Here is a 19,090-nt window from a genome sequence, read left to right as displayed (position 1 = left end):
ATCAGACACAAGATGTTGTGTCAGTTCCCCAACCTTCTACACAAGAACCTCGTAGGTCGACGAGGGTTCATCGGGAACAAGAGAGATATGGATTTCTTATCTCGGCACATGGAAATGTGCTTTTAGCTGTGAACGATGAGCCTACTACCTATGATAAGGCAATGTCTGACATTGACTTTGGGTTATGGAAGATGGATGACAAAAAAATTTTCCTTAAAGGAAACCTGGTCGAGGATATGTATATGACATAGCCTAGCAGTTTTGTTACCCATGAACATACAAATAAGATTTTCAAGTTGTAAAGGTCCATTTATGGACTAAAGCAAGCATCCCGGAGTTAGAATCAATGTTTTAATGAAAAGATCAAAAGGTTTGATTTTTTACAAAAGGGAAGTTGATCCTTGTGTTTACAAGAAGATTAGTGGGAGCATGGTGGTCCTTTTAGTCCTATATGTGGACAATATATTACTCATAGGGAATGGGGTTCCCATGTTGAATTAATTTAAAAGATGGCTTTCAAAATATTTTCTCCATGAAAGATTTGGGAGAAACAACCTATATTCTGGGAATAAGGATCTATAGAGATAGATTCAAAAGGTTACTAACACTCTCCCAAAGCGCGTACATTAACAAGGTGGTAAAGAGGTTTAGCATGGAAGATTCTAGGAGGGAACACTTCCCATGTCACATGGAATACATCTCTCTAAGGCTATGTGTTTGAGGACACATGATGAGAGAGATATGATGAGTTAAGCACCAAATGCTTTAGCTATTAGCTCGATCATGTATGCCATGTTATGTGGATTGGAGGGAGTGCTCCGAAATCAAGATATCTAAAAACAATTATATGAAACGAACCAGAATTTCGATACGATTATTATGACATCGAAAAAAATCTGATCGGAAACAGGTTTTTGTGCAGCTAAAAATCAGGCCGAAAACACGAATCGTCGTAATTCGTTCACAAAAAGTTAATTGAACTAAAAATACACTTTAATTTAGTTATTAGAACAACCTTTTGGTTGTTTAATGTTAAAACAAAAGTACTAGCGATCAAATCGAACAATAGGACGTAAGCGTAATTTCTTCATTTTTCCCGACTTTGGTCGAAAAAAGAAATTTCTTTTTTTTTTTTGTCAATTTTCAATGGTGGAATGAAGATAATTTCATATGGTTTTTAAGTGTAGTTTTGTTTGGAAGTGTAATTGAAATATTCAAAAGATTAGGGGATTAACTTGATTTTCGGTATAATTATGCGTAACCGAATGGATTGGAGGGAGTGCTCCGAAATCAAGATATCTAAAAACAATTATATGAAATGAACCAGAATTTCGATACGATTATTATGACATCGAAAAAATCTGATCGGAAACAGTTTTTTGTGCAGCTAAAAATCAGGCAGAAAAGTCTAATCGTCGTAATTCGTCACAAAAAGTCAATTAAACACAAAATACACTTTAATTTAGTTATTAGAACAACCTTTTGGTTCTTTAATGTTGACACAAAAGTACTAGCGATCAAATCGAACAATAGGACGTAAGCGTAATTTCTTCATTTTTCCCGACTTTGGTCGAAAAAAGAAATTTCTTTTTTTTTTGTCAATTTTCAATGGTGGAATGAAGATAATTTCATATGGTTTTAAGTGTAGTTTTATTTCGAAGTGTAATTGAAATATTCAAAAGATTAGGGGTTTAACTTGATTTTCGATACAATTATGAGTAACCGAATGGATTGGAGGGAGTGCTCCGAAATCAAGATATCTAAAAACAATTATATGAAACGAACCAGAATTTCGATACGATTATTATGACATCGAAAAAAATCTGATCGGAAACAGTTTTTTGTGCAGCTAAAAATCAGGCAGAAAAGACGAATCGTCGTAATTCGTTCACAAAAAGTCAATTGAACTCAAAATACATTTTAATTTATTTATTAGAACAACCTTTTGGTTGTTTAATGTTGAAACAAAAGTACAAGCGATCAAATCGAACAATACGACGTAAGCGTATTTTCTTCATTTTTCCCGACTTTGGTCGAAAAAAGAAATTTCTTTTTTTTTTTTTGTCAATTTTCAATGGTGGAATGAAGATAATTTCATATGCTTTTAAGTGTAGTTTTATTTGGAAGTGTAATTGAAATATTCAAAAGATTAGGGGATTAACTTGATTTTCGGTACAATTATGAGTAACCGAATGGATTGGAGGGAGTGCTCCGAAATCAAGATATCTAAAAACAATTATATGAAACGAACCAGAATTTCGATACCATTATTATGACATCGAAAAAAATCTGATCGGAAACAGTTTTTTGTGCAGCTAAAAATCAGGTCGAAAAGACGAATCGTCGTAATTCGTTCACAAAAAGTCAATTGAACTCAAAATACACTTTAATTTAGTTAATAGAACAACCTTTTGGTTCTTTAATGTTGAAACAAAAGTACTAGCTATCAAATCGAACAATAGGACGTAAGCGTAATTTCTTCATTTTTCCCGACTTTGGTCGAAAAAAGAAATTTCTTTTCTTTTTGTCAATTTTCAATGGTGGAATGAAGATAATTTCATATGCTTTTAAGTGTAGTTTTATTTGGAAGTGTAATTGAAATATTCAAAAGATTAGGGGTTTAACTTGATTTTCGGTACAATTATGAGTAACCGAATGGATTGGAGGGAGTGCTCCGAAATCAAGATATCGAAAAACAATTATATGAAACGAACCAGAATTTCGATACGATTATTATGACATCGAAAAAAATCTGATCGGAAACAGTTTTTTGTGCAGCTAAAAATCAGGCCGAAAACACGAATCGTCGTAATTCGTTCACAAAAAGTCAATTGAACTAAAAATACACTTTAATTTAGTTATTAGAACAACCTTTTGGTTCTTTAATGTTGAAACAAAAGTACTAGCGATCAAATCGAACAATAGGACGTAAGCGTAATTTCTTCATTTTTCCCGACTTTGGTCGAAAAAAGAAATTTCTTTTTTTTTTTGTCAATTTTCAATGGTGGAATGAAGATAATTTCATATGCTTTTAAGTGTAGTTTTATTTGGAAGTGTAATTGAAATATTCAAAAGATTAGGGGATTAACTTGATTTTCGGTACAATTATGAGTAACCGAATGGATTGGAGGGAGTGCTCCGAAATCAAGATATCTAAAAACAATTATATGAAACGAACCAGAATTTCGATACGATTATTATGACATCGAAAAAAATCTGATCGGAAACAGTTTTTTGTGCAGTTAAAAATCAGGCCGAAAAGACGAATCGTCGTAATTCGTTCACAAAACATCAATTGAACTCAAAATACACTTTAATTTAGTTATTAGAACAACCTTTTGGTTCTTTAATGTTGAAACAAAAGTACTAGCGATCAAATCGAACAATAGGACGTAAGCGTAATTTCTTCATTTTTCCCGACTTTGGTCGAAAAAAGAAATTTCTTTTTTTTTTGTCAATTTTCAATGGTGGAATGAAGATAATTTCATATGGTTTTAAGTGTAGTTTTATTTGGAAGTGTAATTGAAATATTCAAAAGATTAGGGGTTTAACTTGATTTTCGGTACAATTATGAGTAACCGAATGGATTGGAGGGAGTGCTCCGAAATCAAGATATCTAAAAACAATTATATGAAACGAACCAGAATTTCGATACGATTATTATGACATCGAAAAAAATCTGATCGGAAACAGTTTTTGTGCAGCTAAAAATCAGGCCGAAAACACGAATCGTCGTAATTCGTTCACAAAAAGTCAATTGAACTAAAAATACACTTTAATTTAGTTATTAGAACAACCTTTTGGTTGTTTAATGTTAAAACAAAAGTACTAGCGATCAAATCGAACAATATGACGTAAGCGTATTTTCTTCATTTTTCCCGACTTTGGTCGAAAAAAGAAATTTCTTTTTTTTTTTTTGTCAATTTTCAATGGTGGAATGAAGATAATTTCATATGGTTTTTAAGTGTAGTTTTGTTTGGAAGTGTAATTGGAATATTCGAAAGATTAGGGGATTAACTTGATTTTCGGTATAATTATGCGTAACCGAATGGATTGGAGGGAGTGCTCCGAAATCAAGATATCTAAAAATAATTATATGAAACGAACCAGAATTTCGATACGATTATTATGACATCGAAAAAAATCTGATCAGAAACAGTTTTTTGTGCAGCTAAAAATCAGGTAGAAAAGTCGAATCGTCGTAATTCGTTCACAAAAAGTCAATTGAACTCAAAATACACTTTAATTTATTTATTAGAACAACCTTTTGGTTGTTTAATGTTGAAACAAAAGTACAAGCGATCAAATCGAACAATACGACGTAAGCGTATTTTCATCACTTTTCCCGACTTTGGTCGAAACAAGAAATTTCTTTTTTTTTTTTTTTGTCAATTTTCAATGGTGGAATGAAGATAATTTCATATGCTTTTAAGTGTAGTTTTATTTGGAAGTGTAATTGAAATATTCAAAAGATTAGGGGATTAACTTGATTTTCGGTACAATTATGAGTAACCGAATGGATTGGAGGGAGTGCTCCGAAATCAAGATATCTAAAAACAATTATATGAAACGAACCAGAATTTCGATACGATTATTATGACATCGAAAAAAATCTGATCGGAAATAGTTTTTTGTGCAGCTAAAAATCAGGCCGAAAAGACGAATCGTCGTAATTCGTTCACAAAAAGTCAATTGAACTCAAAATACACTTTAATTTAGTTATTAGAACAACCTTTTGGTTCTTTAATGTTGAAACAAAAGTACTAGCGATCAAATCGAACAATAGGACGTAAGCGTAATTTCTTCATTTTTCCCGACTTTGGTCGAAAAAAGAAATTTCTTTTTTTTTTTGTCAATTTTCAATGGTGGAATGAAGATAATTTCATATGCTTTTAAGTGTAGTTTTATTTGGAAGTGTAATTGAAATATTCAAAAGATTAGGGGTTTAACTTGATTTTCGGTACAATTATGAGTAACCGAATGGATTGGAGGGAGTGCTCCGAAATCAAGATATCTAAAAACAATTATATGAAACGAACCAAAATTTCGATACGATTATTATGACATCGAAAAAAATCTGATCGGAAACAGTTTTTTGTGCAGCTAAAAACCAGGCCGAAAACACGAATCGTCGTAATTCGTTCACAAAAAGTCAATTGAACTAAAAATACACTTTAATTTAGTTATTAGAACAACCTTTTGGTTCTTTAATGTTAAAACAAAAGTACTAGCGATCAAATCGAACAATAGGACGTAAGCGTAATTTCTTCATTTTTCCCGACTTTGGTCGAAAAAAGAAATTTCTTTTTTTTTTTTGTTAATTTTCAATGGTGGAATGAAGATAATTTCATATGGTTTTTAAGTGTAGTTTTGTTTGGAAGTGTAACTGGAATATTCGAAAGATTAGGGGATTAACTTGATTTTCGGTATAATTATGCGTAACCGAATGGATTGGAGGGAGTGCTCCGAAATCAAGATATCTAAAAACAATTATATGAAACGAACCAGAATTTCGATACGATTATTATGACATCGAAAAAAATCTGATCGGAAACAGTTTTTTGTGCAGCTAAAAATTAGGCAGAAAAGTCGAATCGTCGTAATTCGTTCACAAAAAGTCAATTGAACTCAAAATACACTTTAATTTATTTATTAGAACAACCTTTTGGTTGTTTAATGTTGAAACAAAAGTACAAGCGATCAAATCGAACAATACGACGTAAGCGTATTTTCTTCATTTTTCCCGACTTTGGTCGAAAAAAGAAATTTCTTTTTTTTTTTTTTTGTCAATTTTCAATGGTGGAATGAAGATAATTTCATATGCTTTTAAGTGTAGTTTTATTTGGAAGTGTAATTGAAATATTCAAAAGATTAGGGGATTAACTTGATTTTCGGTACAATTATGAGTAACCGAATGGATTGGAGGGAGTGCTCCGAAATCAAGATATCTAAAAACAATTATATGAAACGAACCAGAATTTCGATACCATTATTATGACATCGAAAAAAATCTGATCGGAAACAGTTTTTTGTGCAGTTAAAAATCAGGCCGAAAAGACGAATCGTCGTAATTCGTTCACAAAACGTCAATTGAACTCAAAATACACTTTAATTTAGTTATTAGAACAACCTTTTGGTTCTTTAATGTTGAAACAAAAGTACTAGCGATCAAATCGAACAATAGGACGTAAGCGTAATTTCTTCATTTTTCCCGACTTTGGTCGAAAAAAGAAATTTCTTTTTTTTTTGTCAACTTTCAATGGTGGAATGAAGATAATTTCATATGGTTTTAAGTGTAGTTTTATTTGGAAGTGTAATTGAAATATTCAAAAGATTAGGGGATTAACTTGATTTTCGGTACAATTATGAGTAACCGAATGGATTGGAGGGAGTGCTCCGAAATCAAGATATCTAAAAACAATTATATGAAACGAACCAGAATTTCGATACCATTATTATGACATCGAAAAAAATCTGATCGGAAACAGTTTTTTGTGCAGTTAAAAATCAGGCCGAAAAGACGAATCGTCGTAATTCGTTCACAAAACGTCAATTGAACTCAAAATACACTTTAATTTAGTTATTAGAACAACCTTTTGGTTCTTTAATGTTGAAACAAAAGTACTAGCGATCAAATCGAACAATAGGACGTAAGCGTAATTTCTTCATTTTTCCCGACTTTGGTCGAAAAAAGAAATTTCTTTTTTTTTTGTCAATTTTCAATGGTGGAATGAAGATAATTTCATATGGTTTTAAGTGTAGTTTTATTTGGAAGTGTAATTGAAATATTCAAAAGATTAGGGGTTTAACTTGATTTTCGGTACAATTATGAGTAACCGAATGGATTGGAGGGAGTGCTCCGAAATCAAGATATCTAAAAACAATTATATGAAACGAACCAGAATTTCGATACGATTATTATGACATCGAAAAAAATCTGATCGGAAACAGTTTTTTGTGCAGCTAAAAATCAGGCCGAAAACACGAATCGTCGTAATTCGTTCACAAAAAGTCAATTGAACTAAAAATACACTTTAATTTAGTTATTAGAACACCTTTTGGTTGTTTAATGTTAAAACAAAAGTACTAGCGATCAAATCGAACAATAGGACGTAAGCGTAATTTCTTCATTTTTCCCGACTTTGGTCGAAAAAAGAAATTTCTTTTTTTTTTTTGTCAATTTTCAATGGTGGAATGAAGATAATTTCATATGGTTTTTAAGTGTAGTTTTGTTTGGAAGTGTAATTGAAATATTCAAAAGATTAGGGGATTAACTTGATTTTCGGTATAATTATGCGTAACCGAATGGATTGGAGGGAGTGCTCCGAAATCAAGATATCTAAAAACAATTATATGAAACGAACCAGAATTTCGATACGATTATTATGACATCGAAAAAATCTGATCGGAAACAGTTTTTTGTGCAGCTAAAAATCAGGCAGAAAAGTCGAATCGTCGTAATTCGTCACAAAAAGTCAATTAAACACAAAATACACTTTAATTTAGTTATTAGAACAACCTTTTGGTTCTTTAATGTTGACACAAAAGTACTAGCGATCAAATCGAACAATAGGACGTAAGCGTAATTTCTTCATTTTTCCCGACTTTGGTCGAAAAAAGAAATTTCTTTTTTTTTTGTCAATTTTCAATGGTGGAATGAAGATAATTTCATATGGTTTTAAGTGTAGTTTTATTTCGAAGTGTAATTGAAATATTCAAAAGATTAGGGGTTTAACTTGATTTTCGATACAATTATGAGTAACCGAATGGATTGGAGGGAGTGCTCCGAAATCAAGATATCTAAAAACAATTATATGAAACGAACCAGAATTTCGATACGATTATTATGACATCGAAAAAAATCTGATCGGAAACAGTTTTTTGTGCAGCTAAAAATCAGGCAGAAAAGACGAATCGTCGTAATTCGTTCACAAAAAGTCAATTGAACTCAAAATACATTTTAATTTATTTATTAGAACAACCTTTTGGTTGTTTAATGTTGAAACAAAAGTACAAGCGATCAAATCGAACAATACGACGTAAGCGTATTTTCTTCATTTTTCCCGACTTTGGTCGAAAAAAGAAATTTCTTTTTTTTTTTTTGTCAATTTTCAATGGTGGAATGAAGATAATTTCATATGCTTTTAAGTGTAGTTTTATTTGGAAGTGTAATTGAAATATTCAAAAGATTAGGGGATTAACTTGATTTTCGGTACAATTATGAGTAACCGAATGGATTGGAGGGAGTGCTCCGAAATCAAGATATCTAAAAACAATTATATGAAACGAACCAGAATTTCGATACCATTATTATGACATCGAAAAAAATCTGATCGGAAACAGTTTTTTGTGCAGCTAAAAATCAGGTCGAAAAGACGAATCGTCGTAATTCGTTCACAAAAAGTCAATTGAACTCAAAATACACTTTAATTTAGTTAATAGAACAACCTTTTGGTTCTTTAATGTTGAAACAAAAGTACTAGCTATCAAATCGAACAATAGGACGTAAGCGTAATTTCTTCATTTTTCCCGACTTTGGTCGAAAAAAGAAATTTCTTTTCTTTTTGTCAATTTTCAATGGTGGAATGAAGATAATTTCATATGCTTTTAAGTGTAGTTTTATTTGGAAGTGTAATTGAAATATTCAAAAGATTAGGGGTTTAACTTGATTTTCGGTACAATTATGAGTAACCGAATGGATTGGAGGGAGTGCTCCGAAATCAAGATATCGAAAAACAATTATATGAAACGAACCAGAATTTCGATACGATTATTATGACATCGAAAAAAATCTGATCGGAAACAGTTTTTTGTGCAGCTAAAAATCAGGCCGAAAACACGAATCGTCGTAATTCGTTCACAAAAAGTCAATTGAACTAAAAATACACTTTAATTTAGTTATTAGAACAACCTTTTGGTTCTTTAATGTTGAAAAACAAAAGTACTAGCGATCAAATCGAACAATAGGACGTAAGCGTAATTTCTTCATTTTTCCCGACTTTGGTCGAAAAAAGAAATTTCTTTTTTTTTTTGTCAATTTTCAATGGTGGAATGAAGATAATTTCATATGCTTTTAAGTGTAGTTTTATTTGGAAGTGTAATTGAAATATTCAAAAGATTAGGGGATTAACTTGATTTTCGGTACAATTATGAGTAACCGAATGGATTGGAGGGAGTGCTCCGAAATCAAGATATCTAAAAACAATTATATGAAACGAACCAGAATTTCGATACGATTATTATGACATCGAAAAAAATCTGATCGGAAACAGTTTTTTGTGCAGTTAAAAATCAGGCCGAAAAGACGAATCGTCGTAATTCGTTCACAAAACATCAATTGAACTCAAAATACACTTTAATTTAGTTATTAGAACAACCTTTTGGTTCTTTAATGTTGAAACAAAAGTACTAGCGATCAAATCGAACAATAGGACGTAAGCGTAATTTCTTCATTTTTCCCGACTTTGGTCGAAAAAAGAAATTTCTTTTTTTTTTGTCAATTTTCAATGGTGGAATGAAGATAATTTCATATGGTTTTAAGTGTAGTTTTATTTGGAAGTGTAATTGAAATATTCAAAAGATTAGGGGTTTAACTTGATTTTCGGTACAATTATGAGTAACCGAATGGATTGGAGGGAGTGCTCCGAAATCAAGATATCTAAAAACAATTATATGAAACGAACCAGAATTTCGATACGATTATTATGACATCGAAAAAAATCTGATCGGAAACAGTTTTTGTGCAGCTAAAAATCAGGCCGAAAACACGAATCGTCGTAATTCGTTCACAAAAAGTCAATTGAACTAAAAATACACTTTAATTTAGTTATTAGAACAACCTTTTGGTTGTTTAATGTTAAAACAAAAGTACTAGCGATCAAATCGAACAATACGACGTAAGCGTATTTTCTTCATTTTTCCCGACTTTGGTCGAAAAAAGAAATTTCTTTTTTTTTTTTTGTCAATTTTCAATGGTGGAATGAAGATAATTTCATATGGTTTTTAAGTGTAGTTTTGTTTGGAAGTGTAATTGGAATATTCGAAAGATTAGGGGATTAACTTGATTTTCGGTATAATTATGCGTAACCGAATGGATTGGAGGTAGTGCTCCGAAATCAAGATATCTAAAAATAATTATATGAAACGAACCAGAATTTCGATACGATTATTATGACATCGAAAAAAATCTGATCAGAAACAGTTTTTTGTGCAGCTAAAAATCAGGTAGAAAAGTCGAATCGTCGTAATTCGTTCACAAAAAGTCAATTGAACTCAAAATACACTTTAATTTATTTATTAGAACAACCTTTTGGTTGTTTAATGTTGAAACAAAAGTACAAGCGATCAAATCGAACAATACGACGTAAGCGTATTTTCATCACTTTTCCCGACTTTGGTCGAAACAAGAAATTTCTTTTTTTTTTTTTTGTCAATTTTCAATGGTGGAATGAAGATAATTTCATATGCTTTTAAGTGTAGTTTTATTTGGAAGTGTAATTGAAATATTCAAAAGATTAGGGGATTAACTTGATTTTCGGTACAATTATGAGTAACCGAATGGATTGGAGGGAGTGCTCCGAAATCAAGATATCTAAAAACAATTATATGAAACGAACCAGAATTTCGATACGATTATTATGACATCGAAAAAAATCTGATCGGAAATAGTTTTTTGTGCAGCTAAAAATCAGGCAGAAAAGTCGAATCGTCGTAATTCGTTCACAAAAAGTCAATTGAACTCAAAATACACTTTAATTTAGTTATTAGAACAACCTTTTGGTTCTTTAATGTTGAAACAAAAGTACTAGCGATCAAATCGAACAATAGGACGTAAGCGTAATTTCTTCATTTTTCCCGACTTTGGTCGAAAAAAGAAATTTCTTTTTTTTTTTGTCAATTTTCAATGGTGGAATGAAGATAATTTCATATGCTTTTAAGTGTAGTTTTATTTGGAAGTGTAATTGAAATATTCAAAAGATTAGGGGTTTAACTTGATTTTCGGTACAATTATGAGTAACCGAATGGATTGGAGGGAGTGCTCCGAAATCAAGATATCTAAAAACAATTATATGAAACGAACCAAAATTTCGATACGATTATTATGACATCGAAAAAAATCTGATCGGAAACAGTTTTTTGTGCAGCTAAAAACCAGGCCGAAAACACGAATCGTCGTAATTCGTTCACAAAAAGTCAATTGAACTAAAAATACACTTTAATTTAGTTATTAGAACAACCTTTTGGTTCTTTAATGTTAAAACAAAAGTACTAGCGATCAAATCGAACAATAGGACGTAAGCGTAATTTCTTCATTTTTCCCGACTTTGGTCGAAAAAAGAAATTTCTTTTTTTTTTTTGTCAATTTTCAATGGTGGAATGAAGATAATGTCATATGGTTTTTAAGTGTAGTTTTGTTTGGAAGTGTAACTGGAATATTCGAAAGATTAGGGGATTAACTTGATTTTCGGTATAATTATGCGTAACCGAATGGATTGGAGGGAGTGCTCCGAAATCAAGATATCTAAAAACAATTATATGAAACGAACCAGAATTTCGATACGATTATTATGACATCGAAAAAAATCTGATCGGAAACAGTTTTTTGTGCAGCTAAAAATTAGGCAGAAAAGTCGAATCGTCGTAATTCGTTCACAAAAAGTCAATTGAACTCAAAATACACTTTAATTTATTTATTAGAACAACCTTTTGGTTGTTTAATGTTGAAACAAAAGTACAAGCGATCAAATCGAACAATACGACGTAAGCGTATTTTCTTCATTTTTCCCGACTTTGGTCGAAAAAAGAAATTTCTTTTTTTTTTTTTTTGTCAATTTTCAATGGTGGAATGAAGATAATTTCATATGCTTTTAAGTGTAGTTTTATTTGGAAGTGTAATTGAAATATTCAAAAGATTAGGGGATTAACTTGATTTTCGGTACAATTATGAGTAACCGAATGGATTGGAGGGAGTGCTCCGAAATCAAGATATCTAAAAACAATTATATGAAACGAACCAGAATTTCGATACCATTATTATGACATCGAAAAAAATCTTATCGGAAACAGTTTTTTGTGCAGTTAAAAATCAGGCCGAAAAGACGAATCGTCGTAATTCGTTCACAAAACGTCAATTGAACTCAAAATACACTTTAATTTAGTTATTAGAACAACCTTTTGGTTCTTTAATGTTGAAACAAAAGTACTAGCGATCAAATCGAACAATAGGACGTAAGCGTAATTTCTTCATTTTTCCCGACTTTGGTCGAAAAAAGAAATTTCTTTTTTTTTTTGTCAACTTTCAATGGTGGAATGAAGATAATTTCATATGGTTTTAAGTGTAGTTTTATTTGGAAGTGTAATTGAAATATTCAAAAGATTAGGGGATTAACTTGATTTTCGGTACAATTATGAGTAACCGAATGGATTGGAGGGAGTGCTCCGAAATCAAGATATCTAAAAACAATTATATGAAACGAACCAGAATTTCGATACCATTATTATGACATCGAAAAAAATCTGATCGGAAACAGTTTTTTGTGCAGCTAAAAATCAGGCCGAAAAGACGAATCGTCGTAATTCGTTCACAAAAAGTCAATTGAACTCAAAATACACTTTAATTTAGTTATTAGAACAACCTTTTGGTTCTTTAATGTTGAAACAAAAGTACTAGCGATCAAATCGAACAATAGGACGTAAGCGTAATTTCTTCATTTTTCCCGACTTTGGTCGAAAAAAGAAATTTCTTTTTTTTTTTGTCAATTTTCAATGGTGGAATGAAGATAATTTCATATGGTTTTAAGTGTAGTTTTATTTGGAAGTGTAATTGAAATATTCAAAAGATTAGGGGTTTAACTTGATTTTCGGTACAATTATGAGTAACCGAATGGATTGGAGGGAGTGCTCCGAAATCAAGATATCTAAAAACAATTATATGAAACGAACCAGAATTTCGATACGATTATTATGACATCGAAAAAAATCTGATCGGAAACAGTTTTTTGTGCAGCTAAAAATCAGGCCGAAAACACGAATCGTCGTAATTCGTTCACAAAAAGTCAATTGAACTCAAAATACACTTTAATTTAGTTATTAGAACAACCTTTTGGTTGTTTAATGTTAAAACAAAAGTACTAGCGATCAAATCGAACAATAGGACGTAAGCGTAATTTCTTCATTTTTCCCGACTTTGGTCGAAAAAAGAAATTTCTTTTTTTTTTTTGTCAATTTTCAATGGTGGAATGAAGATAATTTCATATGGTTTTTAAGTGTAGTTTTGTTTGGAAGTGTAATTGAAATATTCAAAAGATTAGGGGATTAACTTGATTTTCGGTACAATTATGAGTAACCGAATGGATTGGAGGGAGTGCTCCGAAATCAAGATATCTAAAAACAATTATATGAAACGAACCAGAATTTCGATACGATTATTATGACATCGAAAAAAATCTGATCGGAAACAGTTTTTTGTGCAGCTAAAAATCAGGCAGAAAAGTCGAATCGTCGTAATTCGTTCACAAAAAGTCAATTGAACACAAAATACACTTTAATTTAGTTATTAGAACAACCTTTTGGTTCTTTAATGTTGAAACAAAAGTACTAGCGATCAAATCGAACAATAGGACGTAAGCGTAATTTCTTCATTTTTCCCGACTTTGGTCGAAAAAAGAAATTTCTTTTTTTTTTTGTCAATTTTCAATGGTGGAATGAAGATAATTTCATATGGTTTTAAGTGTAGTTTTATTTGGAAGTGTAATTGAAATATTCAAAAGATTAGGGGTTTAACTTGATTTTCGGTACAATTATGAGTAACCGAATGGATTGGAGGGAGTGCTCCGAAATCAAGATATCTAAAAACAATTATATGAAACGAACCAGAATTTCGATACGATTATTATGACATCGAAAAAAATCTGATCGGAAACAGTTTTTTGTGCAGCTAAAAATCAGGCAGAAAAGACGAATCGTCGTAATTCGTTCACAAAAAGTCAATTGAACTCAAAATACACTTTAATTTATTTATTAGAACAACCTTTTGGTTGTTTAATGTTGAAACAAAAGTACAAGCGATCAAATCGAACAATACGACGTAAGCGTATTTTCTTCATTTTTCCCGACTTTGGTCGAAAAAAGAAATTTCTTTTTTTTTTTTTGTCAATTTTCAATGGTGGAATGAAGATAATTTCATATGCTTTTAAGTGTAGTTTTATTTGGAAGTGTAATTGAAATATTCAAAAGATTAGGGGATTAACTTGATTTTCGGTACAATTATGAGTAACCGAATGGATTGGAGGGAGTGCTCCGAAATCAAGATATCTAAAAACAATTATATGAAACGAACCAGAATTTCGATACGATTATTATGACATCGAAAAAAATCTGATCGGAAACAGTTTTTTGTGCAGCTAAAAATCAGGCGAAAAGACGAATCGTCGTAATTCGTTCACAAAAAGTCAATTGAACTCAAAATACACTTTAATTTAGTTATTAGAACAACCTTTTGGTTGTTTAATGTTGAAACAAAAGTACTAGCGATCAAATCGAACAATAGGACGTAAGCGTAATTTCTTCATTTTTCCCGACTTTGGTCGAAAAAAGAAATTTCTTTTTTTTTTGTCAATTTTCAATGGTGGAATGAAGATAATTTCATATGCTTTTAAGTGTAGTTTTATTTGGAAGTGTAATTGAAATATTCAAAAGATTAGGGGTTTAACTTGATTTTCGGTACAATTATGAGTAACCGAATGGATTGGAGGGAGTGCTCCGAAATCAAGATATCTAAAAACAATTATATGAAACGAACCAGAATTTCGATACGATTATTATGACATCGAAAAAAATCTGATCGGAAACAGTTTTTTGTGCAGCTAAAAATCAGGCCGAAAACACGAATCGTCGTAATTCGTTCACAAAAAGTCAATTGAACTCAAAATACACTTTAATTTAGTTATTAGAACAACCTTTTGGTTCTTTAATGTTGAAACAAAAGTACTAGCGATCAAATCGAACAATAGGACGTAAGCGTAATTTCTTCATTTTTCCCGACTTTGGTCGAAAAAAGAAATTTCTTTTTTTTTTTGTCAATTTTCAATGGTGGAATGAAGATAATTTCATATGCTTTTAAGTGTAGTTTTATTTGGAAGTGTAATTGAAATATTCAAAAGATTAGGGGATTAACTTGATTTTCGGTACAATTATGAGTAACCGAATGGATTGGAGGGAGTGCTCCGAAATCAAGATATCTAAAAACAATTATATGAAACGAACCAGAATTTCGATACGATTATTATGACATCGAAAAAAATCTGATCGGAAACAGTTTTTTGTGCAGCTAAAAATCAGGCCGAAAAGACGAATCGTCGTAATTCGTTCACAAAAAGTCAATTGAACTCAAAATACACTTTAATTTAGTTATTAGAACAACCTTTTGGTTCTTTAATGTTGAAACAAAAGTACTAGCGATCAAATCGAACAATAGGACGTAAGCGTAATTTCTTCATTTTTCCCGACTTTGGTCGAAAAAAGAAATTTCTTTTTTTTTTTGTCAATTTTCAATGGTGGAATGAAGATAATTTCATATGGTTTTAAGTGTAGTTTTATTTGGAAGTGTAATTGAAATATTCAAAAGATTAGGGGTTTAACTTGATTTTCGGTACAATTATGAGTAACCGAATGGATTGGAGGGAGTGCTCCGAAATCAAGATATCTAAAAACAATTATATGAAACGAACCAGAATTTCGATACGATTATTATGACATCGAAAAAAATCTGATCGGAAACAGTTTTTTGTGCAGCTAAAAATCAGGCCGAAAACACGAATCGTCGTAATTCGTTCACAAAAAGTCAATTGAACTCAAAATACACTTTAATTTAGTTATTAGAACAACCTTTTGGTTGTTTAATGTTGAAACAAAAGTACTAGCGATCAAATCGAACAATAGGACGTAAGCGTAATTTCTTCATTTTTCCCGACTTTGGTCGAAAAAAGAAATTTCTTTTTTTTTTTTTGTCAATTTTCAATGGTGGAATGAAGATAATTTCATATGGTTTTAAGTGTAGTTTTATTTGGAAGTGTAATTGAAATATTCAAAAGATTAGGGGATTAACTTGATTTTCGGTACAATTATGAGTAACCGAATGGATTGGAGGGAGTGCTCCGAAATCAAGATATCTAAAAACAATTATATGAAACGAACCAGAATTTCGATACGATTATTATGACATCGAAAAAAATCTGATCGGAAACAGTTTTTTGTGCAGCTAAAAATCAGGCAGAAAAGACGAATCGTCGTAATTCGTTCACAAAAAGTCAATTGAACTCAAAATACACTTTAATTTAGTTATTAGAACAACCTTTTGGTTGTTTAATGTTGAAACAAAAGTACAAGCGATCAAATCGAACAATACGACGTAAGCGTAATTTCTTCATTTTTCCCGACTTTGGTCGAAAAAAGAAATTTCTTTTTTTTTTTTTGTCAATTTTCAATGGTGGAATGAAGATAATTTCATATGCTTTTAAGTGTAGTTTTATTTGGAAGTGTAATTGAAATATTCAAAAGATTAGGGGATTAACTTGATTTTCGGTACAATTATGAGTAACCGAATGGATTGGAGGGAGTGCTCCGAAATCAAGATATCTAAAAACAATTATATGAAACGAACCAGAATTTCGATACGATTATTATGACATCGAAAAAAATCTGATCGGAAACAGTTTTTTGTGCAGCTAAAAATCAGGCAGAAAAGACGAATCGTCGTAATTCGTTCACAAAAAGTCAATTGAACTCAAAATACACTTTAATTTAGTTATTAGAACAACCTTTTGGTTGTTTAATGTTGAAACAAAAGTACTAGCGATCAAATCGAACAATAGGACGTAAGCGTAATTTCTTCATTTTTCCCGACTTTGGTCGAAAAAAGAAATTTCTTTTTTTTTTTTGTCAATTTTCAATGGTGGAATGAAGATAATTTCATATGCTTTTAAGTGTAGTTTTATTTGGAAGTGTAATTGAAATATTCAAAAGATTAGGGGTTTAACTTGATTTTCGGTACAATTATGAGTAACCGAATGGATTGGAGGGAGTGCTCCGAAATCAAGATATCTAAAAACAATTATATGAAACGAACCAGAATTTCGATACGATTATTATGACATCGAAAAAAATCTGATCGGAAACAGTTTTTTGTGCAGCTAAAAATCAGGCCGAAAACACGAATCGTCGTAATTCGTTCACAAAAAGTCAATTGAACTCAAAATACACTTTAATTTAGTTATTAGAACAACCTTTTGGTTGTTTAATGTTGAAACAAAAGTACTAGCGATCAAATCGAACAATAGGACGTAAGCGTAATTTCTTCATTTTTCCCGACTTTGGTCGAAAAAAGAAATTTCTTTTTTTTTTTGTCAATTTTCAATGGTGGAATGAAGATAATTTCATATGGTTTTAAGTGTAGTTTTATTTGGAAGTGTAATTGAAATATTCAAAAGATTAGGGGATTAACTTGATTTTCGGTACAATTATGAGTAACCGAATGGATTGGAGGGAGTGCTCCGAAATCAAGATATCTAAAAACAATTATATGAAACGAACCAGAATTTCGATACGATTATTATGACATCGAAAAAAATCTGATCGGAAACAGTTTTTTGTGCAGCTAAAAATCAGGCAGAAAAGACGAATCGTCGTAATTCGTTCACAAAAAGTCAATTGAACTCAAAATACACTTTAATTTAGTTATTAGAACAACCTTTTGGTTGTTTAATGTTGAAACAAAAGTACAAGCGATCAAATCGAACAATAGGACGTAAGCGTAATTTCTTCATTTTTCCCGACTTTGGTCGAAAAAAGAAATTTCTTTTTTTTTTTTGTCAATTTTCAATGGTGGAATGAAGATAATTTCATATGCTTTTAAGTGTAGTTTTATTTGGAAGTGTAATTGAAATATTCAAAAGATTAGGGGTTTAACTTGATTTTCGGTACAATTATGAGTAACCGAATGGATTGGAGGGAGTGCTCCGAAATCAAGATATCTAAAAACAATTATATGAAACGAACCAGAATTTCGATACGATTATTATGACATCGAAAAAAATCTGATCGGAAACAGTTTTTTGTGCAGCTAAAAATCAGGCCGAAAAGACGAATCGTCGTAATTCGTTCACAAAAAGTCAATTGAACTCAAAATACACTTTAATTTAGTTATTAGAACAACCTTTTGGTTGTTTAATGTTGAAACAAAAGTACTAGCGATCAAATCGAACAATAGGACGTAAGCGTAATTTCTTCATTTTTCCCGACTTTGGTCGAAAAAAGAAATTTCTTTTTTTTTTTTGTCAATTTTCAATGGTGGAATGAAGATAATTTCATATGGTTTTAAGTGTAGTTTTATTTGGAAGTGTAATTGAAATATTCAAAAGATTAGGGGTTTAACTTGATTTTCGGTACAATTATGAGTAACCGAATGGATTGGAGGGAGTGCTCCGAAATCAAGATATCTAAAAACAATTATATGAAACGAACCAGAATTTCGATACGATTATTATGACATCGAAAAAAATCTGATCGGAAACAGTTTTTTGTGCAGCTAAAAATCAGGCCGAAAAGACGAATCGTCGTAATTCGTTCACAAAAAGTCAATTGAACTCAAAATACACTTTAATTTAGTTATTAGAACAACCTTTTGGTTGTTTAATGTTGAAACAAAAGTACTAGCGATCAAATCGAACAATAGGACGTAAGCGTAATTTCTTCATTTTTCCCGACTTTGGTCGAAAAAAGAAATTTCTTTTTTTTTTTGTCAATTTTCAATGGTGGAATGAAGATAATTTCATATGGTTTTAAGTGTAGTTTTATTTGGAAGTGTAATTGAAATATTCAAAAGATTAGGGGTTTAACTTGATTTTCGGTACAATTATGAGTAACCGAATGGATTGGAGGGAGTGCTCCGAAATCAAGATATCTAAAAACAATTATATGAAACGAACCAGAATTTCGATACGATTATTATGACATCGAAAAAAATCTGATCGGAAACAGTTTTTTGTGCAGCTAAAAATCAGGCCGAAAAGACGAATCGTCGTAATTCGTTCAC

General features: G+C 31.2%; 2 long non-coding RNA genes across 2 annotated transcripts; both read right to left on the bottom strand.

The window, feature by feature from the left end:
* Positions 1-4,368: 4,368 nt before the first annotated feature.
* LOC127788578 (uncharacterized) lies at positions 4,369-18,670 on the bottom strand. The gene is made up of 6 exons (XR_008020424.1): positions 18,212-18,670; positions 16,818-17,746; positions 14,495-15,421; positions 12,636-13,565; positions 8,449-8,911; positions 4,369-4,732 (listed from the first exon to the last, which is right to left on the bottom strand). It is a non-coding gene; the product is annotated as an uncharacterized LOC127788578 (long non-coding RNA).
* LOC127788579 (uncharacterized) lies at positions 10,383-12,058 on the bottom strand. Its single transcript, XR_008020425.1, has 2 exons — positions 11,704-12,058; positions 10,383-10,773 (listed from the first exon to the last, which is right to left on the bottom strand). It is a non-coding gene; the product is annotated as an uncharacterized LOC127788579 (long non-coding RNA).
* Positions 18,671-19,090: the final 420 nt, after the last annotated feature.

The sequence above is a fragment of the Diospyros lotus genome, chromosome 13, assembly GCF_014633365.1.
Source record: "Diospyros lotus cultivar Yz01 chromosome 13, ASM1463336v1, whole genome shotgun sequence".
Taxonomy (NCBI): domain Eukaryota; kingdom Viridiplantae; phylum Streptophyta; class Magnoliopsida; order Ericales; family Ebenaceae; genus Diospyros; species Diospyros lotus.
Note: the sequence above shows the minus strand (reverse complement) of the source record. Positions and strands in the feature narration are given on the sequence as shown.